Source organism: Centrocercus urophasianus, unplaced genomic scaffold (assembly GCF_019232065.1).
Source record: "Centrocercus urophasianus isolate 14NV4802_14NV808 unplaced genomic scaffold, USGS_Curo_1.0 seq_13, whole genome shotgun sequence".
In the NCBI taxonomy this organism is placed as follows: domain Eukaryota; kingdom Metazoa; phylum Chordata; class Aves; order Galliformes; family Phasianidae; genus Centrocercus; species Centrocercus urophasianus.
In genome coordinates this window covers 33,668,848-33,681,812 of record NW_024884475.1, presented here as the reverse complement: position 1 = coordinate 33,681,812, position 12,965 = coordinate 33,668,848, and the positions used below count along the sequence as shown (strand labels likewise).

Genomic DNA, 12,965 nt, shown 5'->3' with positions numbered 1-12,965 from the left:
AATTATGTAAAACAGATTATTCATTTGCTAAATAGCTGGTAACACAGTTTGGTAAAATTTAAAGTAAGCATGCTTTCCAACTACATCTCATTTGAATCAGAAATCGCATTCATATAAACTGACTACAGTTGAAAAATGAAAGCATTTCTAAAATCATTGCACACTAAAGTCTGAATCATGTTCAACACTCCAAAATGCCCCCAGTCTTTTTTAAAAGGAACTAACTGCAGGTGTATACTATCAGAACCTGGTAATTTGCAAATTTGCAGCTACAAAGCTGAATAAAGCTGTCATTAGCAAATATTTAGAAACAAGCTAGTCAAATTTTAGAGTTACTCTATAATGCATACACTGAGAAGATCTAATGAGTGGACTTCTTAACTAAGTACTTGTAAATAAAGGGATAATGTGTGTGTGCATGTAAGTGTTCAATATTGTTACTATTCTTTTCCATTGTGTGATCTCTAGGGGAATAATTAATCTTAGAAATCTGTCTAGCTTTATTTAAAATGCAGAACATTCAGTGAGTAATTAGGAACTCAGCCTTTCTCTAAGAGAATTTCTCAGTTCTTTTAAAGGTACTATTAATGTCATTAATAGCAATGAGCAATAATAACTTCTTGAGATATCATACTCCAAAGTGTCCTGTGTAAAATACATGATTTTGAGAAAATGCATGTTTTTTTTTTGTCTTTGAGAAAAAATGAGACTTTTAAAAGTAGTGTGCATTAGTTACCGATACACAAATGTGTGTACCAAGTAGACAAATGCAGATACACTTTTTATGATGAATATTTCCAGTCTGAGAATGAATCTCCATTTCAGGAAACATTAGGAGAAGAGTCAAGGGAGCAGGAACTGGTTTTGAACCAATATGCTGTCTGGTTTACATTTTAACACATAAATGATCATATTTATCTTTGAAATAGGCCTGTATTGAACACCGAGTTCAGCACCAGTAAGAAATAGTAACGTTTCTGACTTTCTGAGGTCATTTAGAAAGGGCCAAAATTAGATACGTATGCTGAACTATATATAAAAAGGGATTGAGATATTTTAATTTATTTTGACATAATTAAGACACTGTAGTAGCATGTTACACAATCAGTGATCGTTCTTATCCATGAAATGTTTCATCATTGCTTTGGCTGTTACTGATCTAAAGCAACCAGGGAGTGTTATTCTCTGGTCACGTTTTATTTTGTGATTATTTATTTCTGTTTTCTTTTTTTCTCAGGCAAAATGAGAGTCTTTGAATGCAAACAGTGCAAAGCAGAACAGTGGATCAGTTCTTGCATGAAATATATGTGCCAAAATGTAAGTGTTTGTAGAGCACACATTAGGAGTACATTTTCTAAGGCTGCAGTGGCTGTCAGTTAGGATGATTCCCTTAAAAATCAAAACTCTGATCTGGTTTAGGGCAAAGGTTGGATTTACAATGGGTTAAAAATAGGCACAATTTGATAGCCTTCTTGAACCACTTGCTGAGAAGATCATGGTGAGAAAACACCACGTTGTCATTTTCCTGTCTACTTATTACTCCTGTTTTCACTCCAGCAATACATTGTTCTCTTGTTTTCAGTGCTACTACTCTGCTCTCAAACCAAACTTTCTGTTTACAGAGTTGTAAGTAGTACATTCATTCAAAGAGCAGGATTTCACAGGTTATTTACGTCCCAGGATGTGTTACGTGTCCAATCTCAGGGAAGATATGAGAGGTAAGCACTGCAAACAGTTCAAAGAAACCACTGAAACCACAGTCCTGCAACTCAGAATCAAAAGCAACAGTCCTGCCAATTGCTGGACAGACACACTAAGGCAGTTAATACTTTGCTCAGGAGGATTTACTGTGCAAATTTTGAGAAGATCTAGAAAAAGGCTTCACAGGGAGATTGGCAGGAAGGATATTTTTTTAAAGTTATCTCAATTTGTAGGCAGATTTAACAAATGCTATGGGTACAACAAAAAGTCAGCTCTGATTATAACTCTCTGTGATCCTGGACAATAATCCCTACCAGAGCAGCCCCAAGAACGAGAAAGACAAATGCAGGGCACAGAGCAAGAAAGAAAAACATGAAAAAGGAAAAAAACCAGAAACACAAAAGCCTTTCCTCAAAATCTGCATACCAAGCATATTATTTCATGCTAAATTTCTCTTAAAATCCTTCAGGTGTGAAAAATACTAGTTCTGTCCTTTTTAGGATTTCTCAATCTTATTCTGTGAATTGCTTTTCAAATGCTTCAATGATTTTATCAACCACTGTTATGTTAGCTTTTTGTTACTGTTGTTACTTAGTGTCAAATGAAGTTGGAGAGAAAAATATTATCCTGGCTACAGGTAAATACTAGTGGAAGGAAATACTATGAATGGTAAGTAAGTCTAAAATGACAATCTTTTTGTATGGATCTTGTTGTAAGAGGTGAGGGACAGTACTGAAGCTCAGGAATGGAAGATGAGTTATCTTAAGTAATGGAGTCATTAGTGTCTGAAGCCATCTGGTAGGTTTCTATATCTGCTGGGACACACAACTGGTATAGAAAGTGAATTAGGCCATTAAACCTGTCTCTCTGCATGGAAGTAATGAATGCTGATTGGATTTCAAGCTGATGAAAGAGCACTCATGCTTCCACCTATACAGGATTATATATAATGGGTTATCTGAGGTATTGTCTAGACAACACTGAAACTTACTGGTCTTACTGCAAAGAATAAACAACTTTTTTTCTTTCATTGCTCTGCATATTCAGCACTGTGCACTCAATGCTTTTACACAGCCATCCACATTTTCAAAGTTGCCTTTTACTCATATGGATAGCATTAGCTTTTTGCATCGCAAAGTGATACTGCAACAAAAGTTAGAGCATATGGTGTCAGATACTGGGCAGCTGCATTTGGGACTAGGAACTAATGCTCTATTAAATTTTATTTTAATTGAAGTAGCTTCAGGAGTGGTTGATGGCAAAGAGTAGCTTCCATAATGCAATTAGATCGAAGACATGGTTGTATCTTAATTCTTGAACTATCTTGAGATACTCAATTCCTTCCAGTGGCATTCTGGAGCATAAATGTGGATTTTGGATCTATCGACTTTGGCAACAAATGTCACTGAGAATTGGTCATTCTCTGAATAAGGAAAAATAATGGTAATAACACATGGTATGATCTGTAGGATTTTTTTTTTTTCAGATATAGAGAAATGTGAGCAAAGAACTATATCTCTGCTGTCTGTTGTCCATTCTATCTGAGTCCTGAAAGAAAGTTTGTCTTCTTTAGTATATAACATTCAGAGGCTAACTACAGGCTCCCTTGGTCATCTTGCTTTAAATTGAGAATATTCCCTTGCAAAGAAAATAAAATATGGTTTACTTCATGTTGCTTATATCATAAACTGTACTATCAGTGTGAGGTCCACTTTTCCAAAATATAGCATTAGCTCAGAAAAGTACTCAGAAATTCACCTGTTAACTACCGCCTTATTGATCTGTATTCTTAGGACAGCACTGGCTTTGCTCTTTTTACTCTTAATCATTTATTTTCTGGTTTCCAAGAAAAGACAGAGAATGTACATTCCAACAAAAAAAAAAAAGAGCGTAAGATTTAACTGAGCAGGTAGGTCATACAAGCTTCACTTCTGTGTTCCATTCCTGTAGAGCAGCGTACTAAATAAAGCATTTCATTTCATTTCCGTGGAACATATTTTAAGTTCCTGATGAAGCAAAAAGGTTATATAAAAGGCAGGCCAGTGTGAAAAGAGAAATATGTTCCCTTTCCCTGAGTTATGCTTGTTTTTGCCTCTGCCAAATGCGTTAATAATAGTAGATATAAATATAGCTTAAAGCATGAAAGAAGTTCTTATTTAGTGCTTGGATTTAAATGGGTGTCGCAACACAGGTATATTCCATGATACAGTTATAAGCTATTTCATAAATTCCATTTGTATGAGTTATAATCCAGGCAACATTATGAAAGTTGAGCTTGCAACCAAAATAAAAGAACTGATTAATGAATGTTTTTGTCAATTTCAATAATGAATGGAGAATAGGGTCTGAATATATAATATCATATAAACATAGAATAAAAATTGTTTTAAAAATTCCTCATAAACATCAGTCTCTGTAAAAGTCAACTATATAATCATATAAAATTACTATAGGCCATGATGTTTGTTGTCATTCCTTAACTTTGTCTAAAAAGAACACTTTTGAGAATTACTTGACACGACCATGATTATTCTTCTTTTGAATGAAACTTTGCTCCTGCTAATTAAGATTATCTAGCACAGAACTACATGCAAGAGAAAGTGAAATGATCCTGAAATCAAGAATGGTTCTCCATTAAAAGTATCTAATATGCAGTTTCAAAAAGGGCATAAGTAGTCTCAGAACTCAGTATTTGCTGAAATCCATTGTGGCAGACTAATTTATTTGTTTTAGATAACAAATACATGTTTTTGTTTCTTAAGGTGGCTAGAGAAGTAGGGAAAACATGGCCCTCTGAGAAAAGAAAGAGTACTAAGCTGTGGCTGGTATGGTACACAGAATGAAAAATTTGCAAGTTGCATGAAAGGAACAATTTGGGAGGATAAATGGAATGTCTTTATACTTTGCCTGTCATCACCTGCTGGTTCTTTGTTTTGTTTTGTTTCGGTTTTTTTAAGAAAAAAAACTTTACAAGCTCTGAATACTGGCAAAACTTCAAGGCTGAAGGTGTAACTAGTAATCTTTCTCCTTTGGGCAACCCTCTTCAATCTTCTTCTGAGAGCACACCTCTTTTTGTATTGATTAGTTCATCAGTTTTCATCAGCAAATTTCATGACATTTTATCACTTTGCATGGAGTGAATAGAATTAATTTTGACAAGGAAAATGTTGAAGCTTTTTGTTCAGTACTGTTTATCTTTACCAAATTTCTTATGCTTTTGAAGTTATCTCTGAGCAATCTCTTATCCAGATCAATTTCTAGTATACAAGAATAATTGATCTCTTATTACTGTGCGTGTAGCTACCGAGGATTTGAAAATTACATTGAAATCTTTTCCATACTGTTCTGGCAGCAGAGAAGGGTGTCCATTGTAGGCATGGGGTAAAATAAAAGTAAATCTCCACAAACAAGAGTTTGCAGGGCCGTGGAAAGAGCACACAGCCCCAGCCTGCACGATGCCTTCAGCGACTCACAACCTTGCAGCTGCTCTCTTTAAACTCAGTTTCTTTGAGATTTGTACTGCCACTAGATTTTTTGAGTTCTCTTTGAAAGGAAAAAGGGCCAAATGATTAATTTTGCTTTTGATATCAATGTGAAAATGTGCTTGGCACCCTGCTGTGTTGAACAGCAGCATAAGAACAAAATGTGCCTGGTTTACATCAAACCTCCTCTGGGTTTCTGTAAGGCAGGAACATGTCATGCTGTTTCCACTCCCACCACTCTTCTCAACTTCTCACAGGTCAAGCTAGCGAGTCATTAACATGAAAGTCATTAAGCTTTTTAGCATGTGAGTGTGCCAAGCTCCACAGAACAAGTTTAAATGAAACAGTACATCTTCTGGTTTCTGTACCTTCTTTCCTACAACTTTCTTCCACAGTTTCACGAACTTGGGGTTGTACTAAAATCAGAAGATTTTGTCTATTGCAGGTTCAGCAGACTGAGATATCACTGACATCTGTTTCCTTCTTATCCACTCCTGCAAAGGCCAGCATCAGCACTTGTAGTAGAAGACAGTCCTTGAAGTCCAGCTAAAATCATGTCTTTCTCAAATTTGTCATGATTGCTGCCAAGAGGTACACAGGTTTATACATTAGACTTCTCAAATGCAGTGTCTTGCTAACAACACAAGCTTACTGGGTTGCTGTTTTCTGTATTTTAATTCCTATTTAATTACTTAAACCTAGTAAATTCTGTTTAACTGGAAAAGTTACTTGGCTAAACTTCAAAAAAAGCATCCAGTTGTGATTAAAAGCAGAAAAGAATTTTAAAAATCTATTGCTTCCTATTTTACATCTCTTGTAATATTTAATATCTGAGTTAAAAAATATGTGTAACTCCTTTCTAATTTTTTTTTTTTTTCTGGCTACAGTGTGCTGCCTTTTGATGCATTTATTCCTAAGACTGAATAGTCCTTTGGCACCTGGTGTTTTCCTGTTCTGATTATACATCTGTACACAATCTTTAACTTTTTTTTAAAAAAAGCCAAACAGTTGGGATCCTTACAGTGTTGCTATAGCATTGTATGGCACTTTCTCCAGTTCTCCAGAAACTGAGGCTTTTCTGCACACCTTCAGTTTTTGGGTAGAGAAATATGAATGTCAGAGGTGAATACAACATTACAATATTAATTTCATTCAAGCTGTAAGAAGGAACAAATACCACCTCCTCAGTAGTAAGGTGTAGACCTCTGCCTCTGATGAAATGCGTGCCCTCTGTGACTCTTGAATTAAGGGTTTTCACCACCCTAACTATTAATTCTAGTACACCTTTATCCCTTGTTATATTCATTCTGTGCATCAGTTCAGGAGCGTTAGTAAAACACAGGCTGTTGAATTTATGAAGTTTACTAAACTTACCAAGTAACTTTCATCACTTTGTGGCTGCCCTGACCCCTTGCTGTGTATCACTCCACCAGCCTTTGTGTCACCTGCACATCTTGTCTGCAGTCATTTTGTATGGGTTGGACGCAGTACTCATTCCCATGAAAGTTTTTCCATTTCATCATGATTTCTAACTGCTACATTGAAGGCCAACCGATAAGCTTTTTGCCAGTGCAATTTGGTGTATGCTTTGTTTGCACCATCAGAGTTACAGTAGTTTGTTGATTGCTTAGTTCAAACAGCAAAACAGTTTTGCACCAAACTGTGTAGGGAGCCTGAATCTCCTGTGGTGGATGGCAGCAGTAATGTTCAAACCTTGCCCTGCTGGCAGTACTGAGCCTAGAGCATCCCCTGCTGCTTTGGTCTCAGGATGGCACTTCCCAGCTTGGGAGCCCGGGAAAGGAAAGGGCTTCAGATCTGTGCATCTGTTGTTCAGTGTATCTCTTACCCCTTGTGTTTTTAATTCTTGCACTGGGAAAAACTTTTTTGAAACTTCCCTGAAAAAAGGACTTTGAGATTTTTTCAGAGCAATTCCATTCCTTATTTCAAGTTCCATAGCCTTTTTCCAAAAGCACTCTGGGCAATACAGAAGATGAAACTGTATCGATAGAGAGGATATCAAATACACTTATTATACTTTATATCCCCAAAATAACCTAATAGCACCCATGCTTATAATTCAGGGAAGATACAGAGTTCCTCCTCTAAGGTGTAAATTTTTCAAAACTCACTTCTCTCTTTTCATGATTCATGGGAATAGTCCCTGTTTAACTTGCGCTTATTTAAACCACATGTTTTAAATTTACTCAGACACGCTTCAGGGCAGCATGCAAGATGAGTGTTCTAACAGCTGCATTCTCCAAACTACATTTACATTTTGATCATGTAAGTGAATATTCAGTGCCATAAGATAGCTGCTTTCCATAGCCATGGACAAATCTTCATTCTGATTTTCTTGGTTCTGAGTATGCCTGGTGATTTATCATTGCTGAGTGATGAAATTTGCTCTGTCTCGCTGAAGCACTTAATGTGATGCACTACCTAGTTTTTTCTTCAACTGTTGTCCTTCACTGTGTGTACTCTTGGTTTTGAGCACTTACTGTACGTTTACTAAATCTGCCCTTGCAGTTCACAGTGCAGGGTACTGTGTCTGTCCCTGTTTTACCTACAGAAAATGAGACACAGGTTGTTCCAAGGTGACAGAGGAAGTCATTGGCAAAGGCTGGAAAAAGCCCAATGTCCTGAGCTGTAGCCTGATGTTTAAACCATAAGGTCAGCATTCCTCAAACACTTCATCAGATGTACTCTGCCAGAGTTTTGTAGCAGCAGTAGTTAAATCAGAATGCGGGTACTACTGGTTGTCTCTTAATTGCTTCGTGTAGCTGCTGCATACTGAATTTGGAGATGAGGAGAGGTAATGGATGCTAATGGATTGAGGGGGTGAAGACTATGTTCTAAAATACACTGCTAACTGTGTCCGTGGTTTAGGTGGGAGGAGTGGGGAGTAGAGGAATACTCAGGGCTACTTAATAACTTGTGTCCTAAGACCTTCAACTGAATACAAGATGAGTTATGTTTTCCCCAGGATAATATCCAATATATTTGTAGAACTGTCTTCTAATTCTGTAATTTATTCTGTCTGTAACTACATCACGATATCATTTCGTCCATTCATTCACATTATATTTTCACTTGGTACTTCCTGGAAATAGAAACAAAAGTACAGTTGTGTACAAGGGTATCCACAGTGACAAAAAACATTGTGAGCTTTAATAATGAAAAATAGGGCAAGCCTGACACTTTGCTATTCACAGGTCTAGGTGAGATATTTACTGGCTTAAATGAGCATTTCATGAATTACAAGTGTTGGTGCAACAGCAGTAAACCAAAATGGCTATTTATTTAATTAGGGAGGGAGATGTAAGAAACACTGTTGGTGGGTGTAGTATCACCAGCAATTGCTTTTATCCCCAGAGGTAAAGGTGTGTCAACAACTCTCTCCCTCATTGTCCCCTGAGAAAGAAACTCTCAGGCGTGAAAGCATGTTTCTAGTGCTGCCATGAAGATTTATCAGTCCAGTGATCTAACTGAGTACAAATATCATAGCTCCATAGTTTACTTTAAAGAAAAAAAAGAGTTGTGTTTCAATGTGTATAGACTGTATATAAACTTACACTGCAAGATCTCAGTGATACTTTAGATATCTGCTATTCATTACAGTCCTGGTGGGTTTTTCCCAATTCCCTCAACTCTTGGTCTCTCATTATTTTCTGTTACTGTGTGTGTCTTTTTTGTCTTTCTCTTCATTTGCAATCATACATTATTTTCATTATTTCCATTAAAAATAGTAATTCTGTTTGTAATTCTCAATCTGTATTGGTTCTGTGTTTATGTTTTGAAGCAATGCAGATATTTCCTGATCTGTCATACACAGTAAATAGGTTAGCCTGTGCAACTAGATGAAAGATTAAAACGGCAATTTGTTAGTTAGTTGAAGCACAAGCTTTTGCTAAATTATCCAGAATGCCTTTGCCTGACCATCTGTTTCAAACGGAAATGAATCTTTGGCTTTAATTATAAAACTCTTATGGATATTATTTTTCTTCTTTTTCTAACTGAGTTAGAGAAAAAAATCCTTTTGGAAATTGCTTGAAATCTCCCTGTATTGTATGATGGTACGATTACCTAGATATAATAATATATTTTTATTAGCCTTCCTTTTAATAATTTTAAATCTCTTCCTGTACTTGCTGCAAGTTGAGGCAAAAGTCTGTTACCAAACTTTGTTTACAAACTTATTACAAGATACCATGTTATGAAGCAGTCCAAGTACAAAACATGTTAAACCATATGGAAAATCCACTGCAATTTTGCTAAATTGTTCCAATGTTTAATTACACAGATCATTAAAAGTGTGCACCCACTTTCTAATCTGTCTTTCTAACTTCGCCATCTGGTCCTCATACCATATTATAATTTTTCAGGCGTTCCCCCTGAATTTATGTAGGCTAAGACCAAACACAAAAAGCTCCTACTTCAGGTGCTATTCTCCAACAAAGAATAACCTGTCTCAATGTGTATGCACTTTGTAGATATTTTTTAAAAGAAAGATGCAATTCTTGTTATTTTAAATTAAATGACTGTGTGGGAGGAGGAGACTGGTGTGATCCTTTCTGGGGCTCTTAGCTTCAGTTTTGTAAGGAGCACTAAGAGGAGCTCTCCTTTCCCTTCCTCTGGGTAGGGAGCATTCATGTTGTCAGCAAACCATTCTCCATTTGGTTTGTTCTAGCTGGGCTGGCCAACATGCGTACTGCATCCAGCACATACTTTTCTGCCTACCCGCTCTGAATCATAGCACTGTCCTAACTTGCATCTTCTCTTGTGCAGGGCAACGACTTCTTTTTATGACCAAGAAAAAAAAGTAAAAACAAACTGAGTTTTACTTCATGGCACGTTTTCCAGCTTTGCTAGAGAACTTGGCCCTAGTGAGTCACTAAGACCTTGAGCAAAGAGAGGAATCTGCTTCCTGCCAAGCTGTCATCCTGAGCAGAGGCCAACTTGTAGCAGTTCAGTGTGGAGATGAGTCAGTGAAAAATGGACTTAGGTAAACACTGTTAACTGATGTTACAGAAATTTCTGCAGTCTCTCCAGAGAGAGCTGCCTTTATTTCTTCATCCAAGAACTACAGAACTGGGGAAATGTATGAAAACTCATAATTGAAATCCTAGGCTACGTGCTGGTCTTCTCATCACTTTTATCCCTTCAGATTTCAGTTCTTATCCGTCTTCATCATAATCTTTTTGTGCATGTCATCACAATGCAGACCTACACATACCACTGGTTGTGAAAAAGAAAAACAAAAGCTCATTCTCTTGAAAGGAACTCTAATTTAGAATATGCCAGATTCCCTTTTTATCTTCTTGAAGGTATTTTCTCTCCAGAATGACCAAGGTTACTTTCACCAAAACATACTTTATTCAGATGGTCTCATAAAATTCTTAAATTAAAATCAATATTGTTTTAAAATAAAACTTAAAAAGAGATTTTCTTCTTTCCCATAGCTAGCTTTTACTGTACAGAAATTGATCCTGGCAAGACTTGCATAGTATACTTGCATTAAATAAAGACATTTGCTTTTTAGGTGAGAAGTTTCACTACTCTTACATCATGGTCAGTTAGCTTGTACTTTTTAGTCCCATTCAGTGTTTTATACTACCTTTAATTTGTTGATGTGATTTTGTATCAATATGTTTAAGCCAACACAGCAGCTCCATAGCCATTGCCATCCCATGCAGAAGATAAGAATATATACTAATATGGGTTTATGTGGGGATACCAATATTGTCTTTGCCTGCACAGAGAGAATTGTCTTCCATTAAATTCTGCTTGACAGAAGATAGAGAATCCTTCCTGCGCACTTTGAAAGTGCTTGACCATAGCACTTCTCTATTACCTTTGAATTGTGTTGGTCTGTCTGCCTTGTAATTTAGCAGGGTGATTTATACAATCCTTCTGTCTAAGCACAACACTCAGACCTTGGATGTTATTTCCCAAAGCCTATCATCTTAGTGCTCCCTGCCACTGTTAAATCAGCCTGTGTGTTTGTTTTTTTTTTTTTGCCTGTGTGCTGTCCCTTTACTGTGTTTGCACAGGAAGTATATCCACACTAAACATTTCATACAGCCTTTAAAGGAGTCCTAAGAAGTTTTAGCTGTTACTTTAGAAAACGGCAGAGGCAAATGTCTTCACACTCCTCCCTTCTCCTCCCCCTACCATTTCTGTACTATACTCAGTGAGTGAAAATGATTCACTGTGATTCATTCCCATTCCCTCCCAAACTGTGTCCTTCCCTGAAAAGTAATATATTTATTTTACTATTCTCCATGAATACTGAGATTGTGACTTCTTTCTTTTCTTTTTCTCGGAAGTTTAGCTGTAGTTCCTATAATGAATAGGCACCTGAGGAGCATGAGAATAAAGCTGGTATTTAATGTGGAACCAGCTCTGTTAACCTCTTGGAGGAAAATGTCAGCTCTTGGCAAAGGCATTCATGTTACTAGAATTGTTCAGCTGGACCTCACCGCTTCTAGGATATGAGATGGTGAATAATAGGATAAGAGAAGCAAGAGACAGAAGATATCTACAGAGTTCTCTACGTGAAGACTGTGGCGTCACACTCTTGGCCTCTGAAAAATGTACATCATTTGCTGGACAGTTGCAATTGGTTTCTGTGAAGCAGAAGAGTTGTTGATGCTTCATTCAATTCTGCATTTGTTTGAAGGAAGACCTCCAAACAGCAAAAGAATTCATCTGAATTTTTACACCATCAGTAGATGACTGTTAAACATGATGTATTCTCAGTTACTGTCTATGTGTGTTTCTAGTGCTAGGCAATAAAAGATAAGCCAAGAGATTTGCAAGCAATATCTTAATGATATTAGCACAGCGTGCAAAGTATGCAGCAAGAAGAGTCAGTGTGTTAAGCAACCTTATCCTAGAATTCAGGAACTTTTACTTTTCCATTCAAAAATTTGCTAAGTCTTCTCCTAAGGCCTTTGAGTGTTTGTCACTAGCATTAGGCCCTCTCTATCCATGTGGTCCTTAGAAAATGAAGCTTTGAATTTTTGTCTCAGATTCTATCTGCTACACATTGGATTGTGAAAAGTGTGCTCAGACTCATTAAATCTACAGGGCTTGGAAGCTGTCCTTGTGGTTATGCCACAGACAATATTGCATGCAGGACCAAAGTGCTGTAACTCTTTGGCATGAAGCACAGTGCATGCAAGAGCTTAAGAGCAGTCACGCAACCATCTCTTAACACATCTCCTGTTCTTCAGCTGCTGACAAAGAGGTGTTTTTTAAAAAAGTTATAAGTTAAACAGATGTCCTTGGAGAGGCTGAAGACGAAAATATTTCTCAAGTGAGCAATTTCAGTCACAGAGAATGGAAGCTATTTTGGTAGATTTCTACAAGTAGCGAGGAGTAGAACTGCCGTGCTGTTTTCTGTTTTGTGGTTAAAACACAATACAATACCTGATGCAGAATGCTTAAACACATAGAGGATAAAGTCCTATAGGACTTAATTTTCACAGGCCAAGATGGTACAGTCCGTGTACAAATGTGCATAAGCAAGCTGTGCTACTGCACCACTACAATTACTTCTACCTCCAAGTGGAGATCCAGAGGCACTTTGAAATCTACAGACTGGATGATTTTGAACCTTTTTTCAGAGAAGTTGTGAATGCCAGTAAATAAATAGCAGATAAAGTGGAAACAACTCCTATGCCACTGTTGATGGATGGCAGGGAAAAGCAAAAAGAAATATTAAGTAGGAAATTATTAGTTGGTGAAGGGAAGGGGAAAAAAAGAGAATCTTTTCATTTC

At 36.9% G+C, this 12,965-nt stretch overlaps 1 protein-coding gene across 4 annotated transcripts in view; it reads left to right on the top strand.

The window, feature by feature from the left end:
* Window positions 1-12,965, top strand: part of ARSJ (arylsulfatase family member J) — an 84,248-nt gene that overhangs the window by 38,446 nt on the left and 32,837 nt on the right. For all 4 annotated transcript variants that reach the window (XR_006167736.1, XR_006167735.1, XR_006167734.1 and 1 more), the window contains exon 3: window positions 1,238-1,317. The gene's annotated coding sequence lies outside the window, so the exon portion shown is untranslated. The remainder of the gene's footprint in view (window positions 1-1,237; window positions 1,318-12,965) is intronic.